The 15,168-nt window shown below is 49.7% G+C and overlaps 1 pseudogene across 1 annotated transcript; it reads left to right on the top strand.

Moving 5' to 3' along the window:
- The first annotated feature begins 5,180 nt into the window (after window positions 1-5,180).
- LOC308526662 (eukaryotic initiation factor 4A-I-like) lies at window positions 5,181-8,995 on the top strand (annotated as a pseudogene). Its single transcript has 2 exons — window positions 5,181-5,311; window positions 7,846-8,995. The product of its transcript is annotated as a eukaryotic initiation factor 4A-I-like (transcript).
- Window positions 8,996-15,168: the final 6,173 nt, after the last annotated feature.

Genomic DNA, 15,168 nt, shown 5'->3' with positions numbered 1-15,168 from the left:
TTTAATATCGCTATTCACCCTTTCTCTATAATAGAAGTGTCAACCAATTTCACGATTGACAATGACAGACCAAAACACACTTGAGGTGATTGGCACCAGCGAGAGCTTTATATGTATCACGCATGCGTGCGTCAACTTAGCCTTATAGATATATAGATATATATAGAATAAACTTGCTTAATTAGACCTGCTTTCTGATGTAGCTAAACTTTTTCCAGCCCAGTGCAGCACCCCAACTTCTCTTTCAGGTACTTGTCAGCAACACAGCAGTAAATATCAACACAAAGCAGATTATTATTGTAGATCATGCAGGGAGAACAAAGGGTAAAATATTTAACTGCAGCAGTGTTTGACTATATTCTGCACAGTGAGAAAACTTGAAGTCATTTTCAAGGTCCACTATTTCTTACTTCTTTTCAGTTGGGTCAAGTTTCTAAACTTTCCAAATCTCCATTTTCTGGCTGATGAAAAGAAAATGCGATTCCACTGAGTCTCCTATCTACCTACTCCAGGACTTCTGTGAGGATCAAATGAGATGAGGCACAGGAAAACACTTCACAGACATTTGGTTAAAGTGTGAAATGTTTGCACCTGCCTATAAAGCAAGTCGTGTTCCTGTGCTGAAGAAACTGCAAGGAGGCTAGTCGTCGCTAGGGAGAGGAACCTGGGCGTTGCTATGTGATGTCATTACTGGGTGCCCACAACCACTGTTTCCAGGGTAGGCTGGGCTGTGGGCCGCAATTTGTACCATGGGGTCTCGGCAGCATTGCTGTGATTTGGTGGGCTGTTGCTCCAGAGTGGTGGTGGGGCCTGTGTCCAACTTGGGGAAAGCTGAGTGTGCTTTGTGGGCACCAGATCTGTGGTGCTGTTTCTCTGTAAATGGCCAGTGTGCATCATGGCAGGTCCTGCATTGAGCATCTGCCCCCTGGTGGTCAGTGAGCATCACAGCAATCGGTCGGATGGACACTTAGCATATTAGCCTTTTATATATATAGACTAGAGGCCCGGTGCACAAAAATTTGTGCACTGGGGGGAAGGGGAGACCCCTCAGCCTGGCCTGTGCCCTCTCGCAGTCTGGGACCCCTCGGGAGATAACGACCTGCTGGCTTAGGCCCGCTCCCAGGTGGCAGAGGGCAGGCCCAATCCCTAGGTGCAGCCCCTGGTCAGGCTCAGAGCAGGGCCTATTGGGGAGTTGGGGCGCCGCCCCCTGTCATGCACAGAGCAGGGGGGATCAGGAGGTTGTGATGCCACCCTCAGTCACGCTCGGGGTAGGGCCAATTTGGAGGTTGGGGCACTGCCCCCTGTCACACACAGAGCAGGGCCCATCAGTGGGGTTGGGGCTCCGTACCCTGTCACGCACAGAGCAGGGTCGATCAGGGGATTGGGGAGCTCCCCCCTGTCATGCACAGAGCAGGGCCCATCAGGGAGTTGGGGAGCTCCCCCCGTCACTCACAGAGTAGGGCCGATAGGGGAGTTGGGGCACCGCCCCCTGTCACACACAGAGCAGGGCAGATCAGGGGGAGGGGCACCGCACCCTGTCACACTCAGGGCAGGGCCAATGGAGAGGTTATGGCTCTACCCCGTCACACACAGAGCAGGGCCCATAGGGGGAGGGGGGTTGGGGCGCTGCACCCTGTCACACACAGAGCCGCAGGGCGATCAGGGGGTTGGGGAGCTCCCCCCTATCAGGCACAGAGCAGAGCTGATCAGGGGGTTGGGGCGCCTTCTCCTGTCACAAACAGAGCAGGGTGGATAGGAGGTTGTGGCCCTGCCCCCTGTCACACACAGAGCCGCAGGGTGATCAGGGGGTTTGGGCGCTGACCCTGTCACGCTGATCCCAGTGTCGGGAGGCCTCGCGGCTCCACTGATCCCAGTGCTGGGAGGCATATTACCCTTTTACTATATAGGATAGAGGCCTGGTGCATGGGTGGGGGCCGGCTGGTTTGCCCTGAAGGGTGTCCTGGATCAGGGTGGGGGTCCCCACTGGGGTGCCTGGCCAGCCTGGATGAGGGGATGATGGCTGTTTGCAGCTGGTCACACACCCTTCAGGGTGGGGGTCCCCACTGGGGTGCCTGGCCAGTCTGGGTGAGGGGCTGAGGGCTCTTTTCAGGCTGGTGGGTGACTGAAGCTCCCAATTGCTCCTTTTTTTCTTTTCTTTTTTTAAATTCTGGGCCAGCTTTAGCTCTGGCTCCAGCTCTGAGGCCTCTGCTGCTGAAAGCAGGTATCTGGTTTGTTTGGGTTCTTTAATCGAAACACTGTTTCAACTCCAACTCTGAGATCCTGGCTGGCTGAAAGCAGGTTTCTGGGGTTTTGTTTAGCTTCTATATTTGTAACACTGTTTCAAACTACAAGCTCAGAGGCTGGCAGCAGCAGGCGGTGAACGTTGGAGTCCTCCGTCACTGAAGCAAGCAAGCCTCATGTTCGCTTCAAGCTGCCTGGCTGCCAGCTGCCATCTTGGCTGGCAGTTAATTTGCATATCGCCCTGATTAGCCAATGGGAAGGGTAGCAGTCATACGGCTAATTACCATGTTTCTCTTTTATTAGATAGGACTGGGGCCCAGTGCAGGAATTCGTACACCTTGAAAGGAACTATGGGACGCGAGGCTGCAGTGGGCACAGGGTTGGGTCGCAGCCCATCCTCTGCGCCCCCACCCAGCCCCTCCTGCCACGGCCCTGGTCCCCTCTCTGCCAGCAGCCCCGCTCTCGCTGCCACCAATCCCATGCGCTGATGGCGCCAGCCCCACTCACACCCAGTGACGGTTTGGAGCGATTGGGGCCAGTGCCATCAGCAGGTACGAGAGGCGGCTGCTGCCCCAATCACCCCTCAGGAGCAGGGGGAGGTGAAGAAGCCCTGAGGGGCAATTGGGGCTGGCAGCCACCTCTCACACCCACTGATGGCGCTGAGCGATCAGGACCGGCACTGGGCACTGGTAGCAGGTGTGAGTGGCAGCTCCGGTGCTGGCAGTGGGTGCAAGTGGGGCCGGCGCCAGCAGCAGGTGCGAGTGCTGGGTGGGACTGTGGCGCATGGGAGCACAGAATTTTTAGTAACCACCAGAGGCTTGCCCCAATGACAGCGACTAGTGCCCTGCCTTGGTCTGGCAACCCCACTCACCTGCTCCACGATCCTGCTGTGGCTTACGCCCACCATGTTCTGCACACGCCTCCTGGTGGTCAGCACACGTCATAGTGACCAGTTGTTTGGTTGTTCAGTTGTTCTCGTTGTTCCACTGTTCAGTCTATTTGTATATTAGCCTTTTTTTTTTTTCAGCTTGGGTTTTCTTTTTCTTTTTCTTTTTTATTGCTTAAAGTATTACAAAGGGTATTACATATGTGTCCATTTTATCCCCCCGCCCTAGACAGTCCCCTAGCCTCCCCTATCCCCCAGTGTCTTATGTCCATTGGTTATGCTTATATACATGCATACAAGTCCTTTAGTTGATCTCTTACCCCCCTACCTCCTGCCCCCCAACCCTCCCCGGCCTTCCCGCTGCAGTTTGACAATCTGTTTGAGGCAGCTCTGCCTCTGTATCTATTATTGTTCAAAAGTTTATAATGGTCTCTATTATCCATGAATGAGTGAGATCATGTGGTATTTTTCCTTCATTGACTGGCTTATAGCCTTTTTATTTTATAGGATAGGCATTACCAATGGACACAGACAAGAGGGTGGTGAAGGCCTGGGGCAGGGTGGGATCTGGGTGGAGAAGGAAATGGGGGGGGGAATAAGGAGGGGAACATCAATAATAAATATTTAAAAAATAATAATAATAAAAGAAAAATAGTGTCTGAGCAAGAAACAGGGGAGAGGGAGAGGAAGAAAAGTTGGGCATCATTGCAGAGCAGACCCATCATCCTGGATTCTTCCTTGTGGGTGTCACTGGCTGCTGTGCCTCAACCTGGAGACACTTTTCTGTCCTTTCTTTGGAAATGCCCTAGAGTTTAGCCCAGTAGAGACCCTGACTTCAGGCTCTGAGCCCAGGGTTGCACACAAAGCTGGAGGGGGCTGATGGAGTGGGACCTCCAGAGCAGGATTGGTGGGGAGGAGTTTGACGGGGAACTTCTACCTGGAAGGCACCCTGGTGCCTGAACATCCCTTGCCCTTCCTTCCATGCCAGTGCTACTCCTTCCCAGAGAGGTAGTTGGAGTAGTGGGGGGCTGCTTGGGGCTGCGGTCCCCCTGCCATTGACTAGTTGCATGATCTTGGACATTTCTAAGCCTTAGTTACTTCATCTGTACAATGGGAATTGTAACAGCATCTCTAGGTGTGTTATGAAGATCAATAAACACAATGTATATAAACTGCTTAGCATAATATGTGGCATGGGTCAGATGCTCACAACTCTTAGCTATTATTATGATTATTATTAATCCCATTGGGCAGTGCTTCTCAACCTAAAAACATTCCACACTCCCTTGCGATAAGCATATAAACCTCAAACTCCTCCCTTTAATAGTACAGGATTGAAAATGCCAAAGAAATAAAAGGTTGAGGCAAAAAACCCAAAGCACTTATACAGAATATGCTTTTTCAAACGAAAGAGTGCTCCCCAACACAGCTGAGGCTCACTCTGAGGGTGTGGAGTGGGGAGGTAAGAATAGCTTGGACTGGACTTGTGGGTCCCCCAAGCCAACCAGATAGTGTGTTGGGAGGGGTGGGGGCGGGAGAGGGACCCTCTACTCTAGCCTGCCTGCCTACTTGCCCCAAGAGGCCTCTGGATCCCAGCCCAGCTTACCAGCTCCAAGAGCAATGCCTTTTAGGGGGCAGAGGGAGCTCTTCCTAATACAAATACCTTTGGACCCTCCAATGTCAGCTGGTGTCCCATTCTCATGCTAATACAGAGAGAGGTTGGGAGTAGCATGAAAGGGACATTGCTGACTATAGGAAATCTACCTCCTGCCAGGCCCTGAGGACAAGACTTTGCCTCCTTTCCAGCCAAGCCTCCTAGTACTCACCACCACATACTCAGCACAGGGTTCCAGCCTGATAGTTTTGACAAGTCTTCTGGTGAGTTGGGTGGGTTCCACAGTGCAGAGTCCATAAGCTGGACAACTGCCCGTTCCCAATCTCCCATGCAAATATTTGACAATAACAATTGCTTCTACCTTACCCCTCTTCTGCCCCTCTTTGTGAGGTGCTTCATGCATTGGAGTTATCTCTTGCAACCCTCACCCGGTAGCCCATGGAAATGAGACTCACAGAGAGTGGCACTTTGTCCCAGACCTCACAGCTGTGGTACCAGGATCCAAATCCAGGTGTGTGTACTCCAGGACTCCAGCTTGAGGCCTTTTGGGTGGTGATATTGGAGATCTTGTGAGTGACATGATGGCATCAGGGAGGCCTGGTATGTGAGGGAGGCGGGGTTCACACAGGCAGATCCAGGCCCTGGGAGGTGTAAGCATAGGCAGGACCTACGTGTCTGAAAGGGACCCAGAAATGGTGGCTCAGGTTCAGTAGGCGCCTCCTCCAGTGCTGAATTCGGAGTTTCCAGCTCAGGCCCTCCTGGGGTTCATGGAGAAGCAGAAAGAGCTGTGCAGGAACTCTTTTTAAAGGGATTGAGAGTCTTCAACAAAAGAAAGGCACTTAAATCAAAGCAGGAAGGTGATAGCTAGCATAGTGGATCTCTCCATTCCAGCTCCACATCTCTGTTCAATTCTGCTTCCAGCTGTGCTGGCAGTGTCCTCCCCCTTCCCCCTTTCCCCCCGCCCCCGCAACATATCCCTGAGACGGTTCACTCTCTGCCTCAGGGTCTTGTCCAGTGCCAGGGAAGTCTGCTTGACCCCTGAGCAAACATAGGCTGAAAGTGCAGGGGAGCTAACACCCCCAGGTCAACCCTTAGCCAACTGGGGAATAGGAGCCAGTGGGTAGAAGGTCCCCAGAGGAGAGTCATTCTGGGAATTTTTCCTGAAATTAAACTCCATGATCCCCAAGGGAGGAAAGAAATAGGGTTGGTAATGCTGGATTGGGGTTGTTGAGGGAAGTTGTTGGGGGGTTTGATGGGAAAGCCATTTTGCCTTAATTGTATTGTGCACATTAAACCAACAACTCCAGGAGCAAAAGGGTGGGGAAGGCAGAGTGGAGAGATGCTGGAATGAACTCGTTATAGGGGTGTGGTGAGGGCAGTTGAGGATTCAATGAGGATAAAGGATGGTCCAGACAAGGACACCCCACCCCATTTCTTGCCAATTAGAACATAGAGAATGTGGTAGGTAGAGGGTGGGAACTGGGATGCTGCTGAATTGACCATCTATTACGTGCCAGGCATTGTGCCAGATGCTCTACTAGATCCCACACACTCATAAGCGGCTTTACATGCAGCTCCAGATACAACCCTTAGAGTAGAGCTTTGAGGTGAACACTATTGCTATCATAATTTCCCACAAGGGAACAGCACAGAGTGGCCAATGACTTGCCCAAGGCCACACAGGGTTTAACAACCCCATCCACCCCAGCTGTGATGAGCCTAATCTCTACAGTGAAGAGGATGGGAGAACTGAGGCCAGACCCCGGGTGAAGGATGGACAAGCCATTTTGGAGAACCTATGAGTTGACACAGACCCTATCCATGAAGTAAGCCAGCCACCCAGTAATGAATGTACTGATTCATTCCTTCCTTCCATCACTGACTCTAACATCTGGATCTTCATAGTTGTAAAGACAGACTATGGCCTTGTAAAAGGGGAAGCCCTGGGCCCTTCATGCCAGTAGGAGGAGGACGAAGATCTCTGAGAGGATCAGTGGTATCAGAAAGGCTTCCTAGAAAAGTGTGGCTGGAACTTGGATGTCTACTTCCCCGCTCCGTATCCAAGTTGCCTTATTTGGAAACAGGAAATGGCATCCTTGCCCTTTTCTTCCTGTTAGGGGTCCCTGGGAGGATCCAGGAGCTCCATGCTTTAGAATTTGAACATCTGAGGGTGTGCTGGAGAGTGATTAAGATTTTCTCAGGCTAGAAACAAAAGAACTCAGAGGGTTGTGAGGAAACCAAGCCAGGAAGACTGGCCCCGAGGGGGCAGATCCACGGCAGAGGCAAAAACAGCCTGGATTTGGGGGCCTAGAATTTGTTAGGCCCCAACCAGAGACAGGACCCAAAGCCCTGGTGCTGACTGGCAAGAAAAGATCTAGAGACAATGGTCTTGATAGAATGGAGCCTGAAGGCATCATCTATATTATCAAAAGCTAGTGGCTGTAATGCCAGAATGACCCAAAGACCAGTCACCAGGAGGTGTATTGATGGGCCCCATGGCGGTGGTGGGTGGGACTCTGGGTCCCACAGTGGCAGCCAGCGGGACTCTGGGTCTCATGCAATTTCGCAAGCTAAGCCTCTAGTCCAGCCGTGGGCAAACTACGGCCCGCGGGCCGGATCCGGCCCGTTTGAAATGAATAAAACTATTGAAATAAAAGACCGTACCCTTTTATGTAATGATGTTTACTTTGAATTTATATTAGTTCACACAAACACTCCTTCCATGCTTTTGTTCCGGCCCTCTGGTCCAGTTTAAGAACCTATTGTGGCCCTCAAGTCAAAAAGTTTGCCCACCCCTGCTCTAGTCTATAAATATATAAAAAGCCAGCGACCAGAACGCTGGAATGACCGAATGACCAGAACAACCAGTCACTATGATGCCCACTGTGGCTGGCCAACCAGCCCGAGCAGGGGCAGGGCTGGCCAGCCAACCTTCTGTGGCCCCTCCCCCTCACTGGCCCTACCCCTGATCGCTCCCCTACCCCCAATCAGGGGTGGGGCTGGCCAACATCTCGCATCCCTTCCTCCCTGCCAGCCCAGCCTCCAGTTGGCCCCTATTGGGGCAGGCTGGCCAGACCCACCTGTGTACGAATTTGTGTACCAGGCCTCTAGTCAAGAATAACTGGAATGAGATCGTTAATAGCTTTGATAACATAAACCTCTTAGATTCCCTCCTCTGTGGCATCTATGCCTATGGTTTAGAGAAGCCCTCTGCCATCTAGCAGTGAGCCATTCCTCTTTGTATCAAGGGTTATGATGTGATCGCTCAAGCCCAATCTGGGACAGGAAAAACAGCTACTTTTGCCATAAGGATTCTGCAACAGATCTAAAGGCTACCCAGGCCTTGGTCCTGGAACCCACTAGAGAATTGGCACAGCAGATACAAAAGGTAGTCATGGCTTTAGGGGATTACATGGGTGCCTCCTGCCATGCCTTCATTGGGGATACCAACATGCTTGCGGAGGTGCAGAAGCTGCAGATAGAAGCTCCCCATATCATGGTGGGCACCCCAGGAAGTGTGTTTGACATGCTTAATCGCAGATACCTGTCTCCCAAATACATCAAGATGTTTGTACTAGATAAAGCTGATGAAATTTTAAGCCATGGGTTCAAGGACCAGATCTATGACATATTCCAAAAGCTCAACAGCAACACCTAGGTGGCATTTCTGCCAGCTACAATGCCTTCTGATGTGCTTGAGGTGACTGAGAAGTTCATCAGGGGCCCCATTCAGATTCTTGTCAAGAAGGAAGAGTTGACTCTGGAGGGTATCCACCAATTCTATATCAACCTGGAATGAGAGGAGTGGAAGCTGGATACATTGTGTAACTTATATGAAACCTTACCATCACCCAGGCAGTCATCTTCATCAACATTCGAAGAAAGGTTGATTGGCTCACTGAGAAGATGAACACCTGAGACATCACTGTCTCTGCCATGCATGGAGATACGGACCAAAAGGAATAAGATGTAATCATGAGGGAGTTCCGCTCTGGCTCTAGCAGAGTATTGATCACCACTTACCTGCTGGCCAGAGGCAGTGATGTGCAGCAGGTTTCTTTAGTCATCAACTATGACCTTCCCACCAACAGGGAAAACTATATCCACAGAATCAGTCAGGTGGGCATTTTGGCCATAAGGGTATGGCTATTAATATGTTGACAGAAGAAGACAAAAGGACTCTTTGAGACATTGAGACCTTCTACAATAGCTCCATTGAGGAAATGCCCCTCAATGTTGCTGACCTCACCTGAGAGGGGCTGGCTTGCTACCTCATCCCAGCTAGGGTTCTCAGTCCTTGGCAGGCTGAGGAGGAGCAGGAGTGGGGGAGGGAAGGAAGCCAAAGGGTGCACATCTTGTCTTTCTTTTCCTTTGAATAAATGTCATTTTTTTAGGCAAAGAAGGAACTATGAACAATTTAGATACCCTTTTCTTTGGGGTAGGCTCATGCCCCAGGTGCCATCTCTTCTCCCCCAAACACTGATCCACTTCCTTAATCTAATCATCCTCCAAATCCCAGAGATTCCATGTTCCTCTGAAAATGATTCAAGGGGGCTATAATGTCACTCACTCTCATTTATTGGACCAAATCTGGAGGGAGAACCCCTGAGTTAGATGGCGGTTGGAGGTGCGGAGGCAAGAGAGAAAAAATAGTAGCCATTTTTCACATTGTTTGTTCAGGAAACAAAATTCTGAATGAAATTACTTGGAAAATGAATCTTTTTTTTTTTTTTAAAAGATGAACTCAATAATCTCAGATCCCCTCTCTTTGTCCAGAGGATTCCAGTCTTATCAGATAGGCATCAAGGATTCCAAGCCAAACCACTGAGGCAATCCCAACTCTGCATCTTCCAGGCTGAAAAGGGGTGGGCAAGTTACTCAACCTCTCTGTGCTCCCGTTTCTTTACCTGTAAAATGGGCTATATGAGGAGTAAATAACCACTGGACACAGGACCTAGAACACAGCAAGTTCCATATAATTGTTAGCTATTAATTATTTACATTAGTGGACCCCAATCATTTCTGACAGCCCACTCCATATATATATATATATATATATATATATATATATATATATAGAGAGAGAGAGAGAGAGAGAGAGAGAGAGAGAGAGAGAGAGAGAGATCGGTCAAATCATTTGTATGCATGTATTTCAGTGCTAATATATTGTATCATAAAACATATACAAAATGGTAATTTTAAAAGGATAATACAAAAATATATAAATAGAAGTTCTAATACTTTCTTTCTACACCCCAGTGGATTTTTTGAGTCCCCACTGGAAGCAGGCACGGTGCTTTGGTGACCACTTCTTGTACCAGCAGCCTGCATACATTGTAGTGATTTGGGCAGCAGCCCCTTCAAAAAAGTTTCTGCCAGGGCTGATGTGAGAGGTTAAGCTCCAGGGCCCCCACATGGGAGCCAAAAAGTGCTAATGTGGGTGTTTAAACCATCTGTAATCCATTTGGAATGGCAGCCATGTCTAACAGAGGTGTGATGACTGCTCCTCAAATGAAAAGTTGGTCAGGGAGGCAGTTGGTGGGACATATTCCAAGGGCATGGGGTAGGCATGTGCAGACTCGCTCTTGCTACTCAGTGTCTTTTTGCTGCAAAAAGTGCCTGCCCAGTGCAGTGGGTCAGTCTGCCCCTTCCCTGCTCAAACCCACTATCCTCTTCTGCCTCTGAATCAGCCTCTCCTGTTCTTCATAATCTCCACTTGAAACAAGTCCTCTTATTTGAATCTTCCTCCCTCCAAGCTGTCTTCCTCTCTCTCTCCCTTTCTTTTATCGATTAGTAGCTGTGTACTAGCTGTCTGTTCTGTGTATGGCATGGAAAGTGTACCTGTTGTTTTGCTCTCCCAGCATCAGTTTCCCTTCTTCAGGAAACCATAATCATCTTCTCCTTTTATGAAACTTCCCCCATCTCATTTCAGGCTATGAGAGTTGGGTGGTACTGCCCTCACTCCCATAGTTCTAAGAATGGGCACATCACCCAGGCCTAGCCAATCAGAGTCACATTGGTGGTCACATGATCCATCCCAGGCCACTGGAACTACTGGGAAAGCGGTACCCTCCACGGTAATTGCTAAGCTGATAGACTATAAACTGGGAACTGCTGGGGACTATTTGCCACCACAAGGGGAGGTGGCACAGACAAAAGCATGTGGATTCTTGAGGACCTCAGTCGAGACTCTGGTTCAACTATACCTGAAACTTATTAACTTATTCCTTTATGTGAGTCAGAAATTCCTTTGTTTGTGCTTAGGCCATTTTGAGGTTTTCTTTTTTTGTTTTTATAATCTAGTAATGTACCTGACAGTTTTGAGCAAAACATTCACAGTCTTCTGTGGTGACCGTAATATTCTTCCTGCAAAGAGCACTTGCCCGCTCTGGCCTTCTCTCTACACTACAGCAGACTCAGCACCCTGTGCCTGACTGTGGCCTGTGAGGCCCTCAGTGACTGACTCTCCTCACCAACCTGACCTCCCCCTGTCCCTCTCCTCTTCTCTCATCCTGTTTGAACCACATTGGCCTCCTTGCAGCTTCTCAACAAATGCAGGGCACCTCTACACACACACACACACACCTTTGGGCCTTTGCACTTGTTGTTCCTTCTGCTGTTACAGCCCTCAGGCCTAGATGACCCTCAAGGCTTCCTCTGTGACTGCTTTTCCATTTCATCTCGAATGGCACCTTTCCCGACCAGCCGCCAGTAGCAAATAGCAACCTCCCAGTGCCTCATCACTCCCTATTGCCTTAGCCTGCTTTATTTTCCCATAGCACTTGCATTTAATTGCTCATTCATTTACCTTCTATCTCTAGATTATAATCTCTATTAGACAGACCTTTGCTGTGTTCACTGAGGCATCCCCAGACCTAGAACTGAGGCTGACACACAGTAGGTGCTCAGTAAATACTGGGTAAATGCATGTGCCTCTGTTCCTCTCCCATGCAGCTGAGTTCTGTCTCTCCCTAGCCTGGACCCCCAGGAGAGGGGCTAGGCTCCTTCTCCTCTGGCTCCTCCATCTTTCCCACCAATCAACTCACCGTATTAAAGCCGCCAGCCCCTTCCATCCTGCATTCTTCTTCCTAACCCTACTGCAATTGTAACTACCTGCTGGAGGTGGGAGGTTTATCTTCCCCATCATCTAGCCCAGTGATGGCGAACCTATGACACGCGTGTCAGAGGTGACACGCCAACTCATTTTTTTGGTTGATGTTTCTTTGTTAAATGGCATTTAAATATATAAAATAAATATCAAAAATATAAGTCTTTGTTTTACTATGGTTGCAAATATCAAAAAATTTCTATATGTGAGACGGCACCAGAGTTAAGTTAGGGTTTTTCAAAATGCTGACACGCCGAGCTCAGAAGGTTCGCCGTCACTGGATTCTAGCCCCTGCCTGACCCATCCTAACTGCTCCAAACCAGTTTGTCAATGAGCCTCCAGGCAGCACAGGTCAAGGCAGCCCCTTGCAGCAGACCCAAGTCAGTTGTGAAAGAGCAGGCAGTTCGTTTGCTCCCTAATTACCAGCCTCACTGTGGACATCCTCAGAAGATGCCTCTTTCCTAATTAAAACAGCGGGTGGATTGCAGACTCTGGGCAGCATCCTGAGCTTCTCCTGGCAGGAGCCAGAGGCAGGCAAAGATGTTTCGTTAGAAAAGAGTTAGGGAAGTGGGGGCAGTCATGGTACCCACCTCCTCCTAGGAGAGCTATTGGGAGGCCTGCAATTTAGAGGCACAATGAAACAGCAAATACAAGAATGAAATAATTAAGTCCCTGATCTGCCTCTCCATCTCCCAGCTGAGGCTTCACCTGGCCACTCCTCCTCCCACCAACTCTTTCCTGCATAGTCACAGGTCCAGCTAAGAGGCAGCTCTGCTAAGCACCTGCTCAGGTAATCTTTTGCCCTCCCTCTATCTTTGGACAGGTTGGTGGTGGCCCAGGCACCACCTGGGACTGTGTGCAGGCCCAATCCTTCCTGGAAGAGATAATATCTTTGTCCAGGCCAGCCAAACTCAACGTCTTAGGGCTTATTTGGCTTGTGGGGGTTGCTGCCTGGGACATAGCCCACTTACTACATGTCTGATACTCATTTTCCCCATTTGATCTTAGCAATAGAACCTCAATTTTATTCCAGGTAGCAAGATACTCAGCTAAAAGACTACATTTCCAAGCCTCTCTTGTAGCTAGATTTCACCAATCAGAAGTCATAGGATGTACTTTCAAGAATATTCCTTAAGAGGAAGATAGATGATACATGTCCTTTTGCACTATACTTCTGATTTCTACTTCTTGATTAAAAAGTAGAGGTGATGGTTGGAGCTCAAGCAACCATTTTGGGACCTCAAGGATGAAAGCTGTATGCCAAGGATGGTGGGTCAAAAGATAGAAGAAACCCAGATCCCTAATAATCATGAGTTGCTATACTGCTTTGGACTACTTAAGTCTAGACTTCTCCTTTGAGAGAGAATAAAGCTGTAATCTGCTTAAGCTAACTTTAGTTGGGTTTCTGTTACTAGTAGCTGAGTGAAAATCATAATTAATGCAATAAACCCTTTGAGAATGTGATAAAAGATGGGACTTCACTCTGCAGGCACATATACCTGTATGAAGGCACAGGCATGTCACACACACACACACACACACACACACACACACACACACAATTTTGCACACGACTTTGGTCTGAGAGAAGTAGTCACATTCTCTAAGTAGGGAGCCCAACCATCTCCCCCATTCCGCACCCCAGGCTTTAGTCACTGTGGCTCACTGCTTCTGGGGCTTTGGGACACAAAACCACCTAGAATTTGGCACCTAGAACCTGCTTTATAGACAGTATTTTTGCTTCTAGTGCTGTGAGATCAGACTTCTGTATCAGGGGGTAGAAGAGAACCCAGGACCTGCCTTAACAAAACCCTGGGGAAACTAGACTCATATAGCCTAGTTTATCATCAATACAGACAGGATAAAATCTGAGTCCATGGTGGGCCATAACCATGAGTTGTTCATCTCAGAGGATCTCAGAGGAGATGGTGGCCTGCAGGAATTAGAGGGGATTTCCTGGAGGGCGAGAGAACTCTGGACCTAGAAGGGCCAGCTGAGAGCAGCAAGCTATGAGAAGGAGACATTTCGGGGCAGGGGGTGGGAGTGGGGGTGGGGAGGGAGCAGAGGCCACCTGAAGGCAGAGGCTGAGATGATGCTTACAGCTAAGGGGACTTTGGCTTCTATGTACACAAGGGACTCGGCAGGAGGAACGTCTTCACCTGAAAGTAGAGATAACATTACTGAACCTTGGTGGGAGATTGAGGACTTTGAATTCAGAATCCCTTTGCCTGAGAACATCAGTGAAAACCTTGCCCATGGGCCTGGCCCGAGGCACCTGGGGCCAGAGAGCATGGGGCCCATTTCAGAGACAGGATACTAAAAGTCTCCATGCTCCTTTCCTCCCCACCCTGCTCTGCACCCAGTGCCTCTCTGTAAGCTCTGAGGAAGCTGAACTACCTGGTTCTAGTTCTTTGCCCACCCACTGGCTGTCAGTGCCTCTGGGGAAGGGGAGTCAAGGGTCTAAGAAAACAACCATTACCTTTACCTCCAGGCCTGGGTCTGCCATCAGTTCTCTTACACGAATTTCTTCCTCTCTCTCTTCTCCCACTTATAGATCCCCATGCTCTGAGGCTCTCAAAGAATTCATGGACTCTGACATTCAAGGCCAACTGATTAATGCCATTCCTTCCAACTCCAGGAGAAATCTGCTCCAATGCAACCTAGGCCAGTTCAGAGATTCCTTCTTCCCATGCTAACTGCACTGAAAGGCCTCCTCCTCTCACCTGCTCTTTTCCCTCCTCCACCCCTCACCCCAGCCCACTGGTGACTGAGGTCAGAGAGACATAAACAACCCACGGTTTCCAATTAATATTTAATTGCAACTTGAACTTCTTAATTGCAGCTGAAATGCTATCGCTGGTGGAGGCATGTTGGTGGGGGTGGTGTGGGGTGACCCAGTTAGAAATGCTTGGCCTCTTCTGGACCAGGCACTGAGCCAGCAGAGCAGGGGTCAGAGGGCAGTCTGAGCCTGGCTGGGCGCTCTGGCCAATTACCCCAGTAACAACATCAGAACAGTTACATCTTGGGCCACAGGCCTGTCCCTTTGCAGCTAGAGGCCTTCATGTTGACCTGCCCTCAATGGAGGGCTACCTGAGAAGTCCCATTTGTCAGAAGCCTCATTATGGCCACAGAGGGCCCTGACAGGATGGCACAGCAGGCTCCACTTGAGGCCAGTTAGGGCCCTCTGCTGGAGCTTTCTGGGGTGGGAGGCCTTTGGGGTCCCTCACAGGAGACCAGGGCTATGTCCTGGGAGGCCCAGGTTCTGCAGAGGTGGCATAGGTGACTGAGGAGCCCTTAAGATTGGAGCCTAGACTGTAC

Source organism: Myotis nattereri (genome assembly GCF_964212035.1).
Source record: "Myotis nattereri genome assembly, chromosome: 1".
NCBI classification, from domain to species: domain Eukaryota; kingdom Metazoa; phylum Chordata; class Mammalia; order Chiroptera; family Vespertilionidae; genus Myotis; species Myotis nattereri.
This window is presented reverse-complemented; position numbering and strand designations above follow the sequence as displayed.